Raw genomic sequence first — 2,610 nt, forward strand, 5'->3', positions numbered from 1 at the left:
TAGGAACTAAAGGAACTCAAGTAAGCAGTGAAATTACAGAGGCAGTATGGCAGTCTCTTGGATAAATATGCCAAGAATTTGTTGATGAAGCTAGGGCATCTATGTTGATGATTTGACACAGCTAAGGTTTGAGTAGAAGTAAGGGTCATGAAACAATAGTGGTCGTAATTAGTAGCATCAAGAGAGTAGAAGAGATAGCAGAAATGGATAAACAACAGTAGTGGTGAGACTTGTGAAGTGCAGAAGAGGCAATTGCATGGCACAGGGAAAGTGACAACAACAATTGGGTACAACAATATAGTGGCAAGTCGATAGAAGAAGGCAATAATGGGAACAAGTGTGACAACAACAATAGTAGCATCAATGGGCATCATTAATAGCAATAGCAAAAGCATTACACATCAAAAACTATTTGTAACTGGGCCATTATCCTTGGTACGAGATCCCAACCTTTAGGAAGCTTTTTCTTCCTTCCATCTTAACAAGAGACACAGAATGTAGGCTATCATCCAGGGCCAAAACCTCTCACCCTTTGAGAGGAAAACCTGCACAAATTCTTCTTATAGAGATTCCAATTGACGAATACCAAGACCAAGACCCTTAACCTTTGTTCCACTCCAAGACCAAGATACAAGTCCTCTTCCACTTCGATCTTCTTTAACTTCAAAACTTTTGGCCTTCCTTCTATACTTCTACTACTTCCTCTTTGAATTTAGACCTTCTTTGTCTCAACCTCTCTTCTGCTGGTAGCACCGTAATTATTTGTTTTTAGCAATACCGAGATCACTTGTTGTAATAGCATTGAGATATATCCACTAAAATAGCACCGAGACTATGATAGGCTCCACTGTAATTGTACCGAGATTGTAAGAGCACCGAGACCATTACTGTAAGTGCACTGAAACCTATAGTTACTGTAGTCACTGTAATAGCATCTGAACTATTCACTGTAATTGCATATGAACTGTTCATTGTTATTATCTCTGTAATATATCCGAGCTCCTTCACCAAAATACTTGTCTCTGAAATTGCTATCTGAACTTATCTTTGTAATTAGCTCGAGTTCCTGTACCCTTATCCTAGCTCCTTCACTGAACCTGTCTCTGCAATTAGCCATCGAATTTCAGAGGAGATCCAAATTTCTTGACTGTGGAATAGTCTGAGCTGCCTATTTATAGTAGTTTGTCCATGTATATTAGCCGACATGACCATATGAAGAGTTTTGTCTCCAATTTAGGTGAGTTGACATGAGTTCTATATTTCATCTTGAAGCCGACTTGAAGAAGGATCACTTATGTTTGTCTTGGAGGGCTACTTGACAATCTTATTGACTTATATACATTTGTAACATGCCCAAGAAGGGTTCTTCATACATGACATTGACTCTCTTTGAATTTTATGACTAGATGACAAATCCTAAAGGCTCACAATGGGAGCCATCTAAAAATTAAATTCCTTGCTCATGAAACCCATGAGGCAAGCATTACAATAATAATTTTATTTTTTCTTCTTTACATCATTTACATAAAATCACAATTACACATGTCATTATGAAGACCAAGCCTAGTTACTTTCCAACACCATCCAGGGTCCATGACTGTGTTTTATTGTCTTTGTTGTATCTTTTTATAAGAAGTCGTGCATGTCGTTGTAGGGGCTCTAAAATTTATTTTATGGGCATGTACTATTTTCTTCAATTAATAATTTAAATAAAGGTTGCATTTCTAGGTCCCGTTGTGTTCAGTGTTTTGATTGCAAGCATTTCTAACTAGAACATTAAAATGTGTTAGATATGTTAAAATTTTTAAGGTTTGGAATTTTACACACGTTGAACCTTTTCTACTTTGCTAGTTTGCATAATAACATAAAATATTCCTTAAATTATTTGCCTATAGTTTTCATAACCTTCTACTAAAGACTTATGTTAAGATTAGAATCAAATGTTGCTAACTAATTTCCATTTCACAAATGATGCTTTATTAAAATAAATTTCAAATTAATTTTTCCGGTCAATAGTACTTAGGAGATCCTCATAGTCCTTCAAAGATGTATTTCTAGTCCTCCATCTTAGTCTTTTCTAGTCTGGAACAATCTATCTTCCCATGCGTGTAATATAGGCAACAACCTCAAGCTTTAGAAGGCATGAGTTTATGGTAGAAGCATTTAGGTCATAATAGATGTGCGAATCAATAACAGAGATAAGATGCATGGCAAATAGACATAAACCATAAACAATAAACAAGTCAATTGAATTTGATCTAGTTTAAAAGAAATCAATGCATGATTATGGTACAAAATGAAATATTTTAACATAATTTGTTAATAATGACCTAAATTTTTGTTGTGAAAACTATATTAGTATATAATTCGAGCATATAAGTCAGTGGGGAATGGCCCTAAAGTTTCAATGTTTGAAGGGATGTTAAAGTACGTTTCAAAGTACTTTATGAATGTTCTGATTGACACTATTATGTGCTGCAAAAGACATTTTGACTTGAATTATTTTCATGCATTTGGTAATATAAAAATCCCTTGACCCTTAATCTCGATAGAAACGTGCACAAATTCGAAAATGGCTTGCAAAGGAAAACACAAAACAATTTGTCTCTA

Source organism: Pinus tabuliformis, chromosome 8 (assembly GCF_031772625.1).
Source record: "Pinus tabuliformis cultivar Carrire ecotype Pingquan chromosome 8, CPIR1, whole genome shotgun sequence".
Lineage (NCBI taxonomy): Eukaryota > Viridiplantae > Streptophyta > Pinopsida > Pinales > Pinaceae > Pinus > Pinus tabuliformis.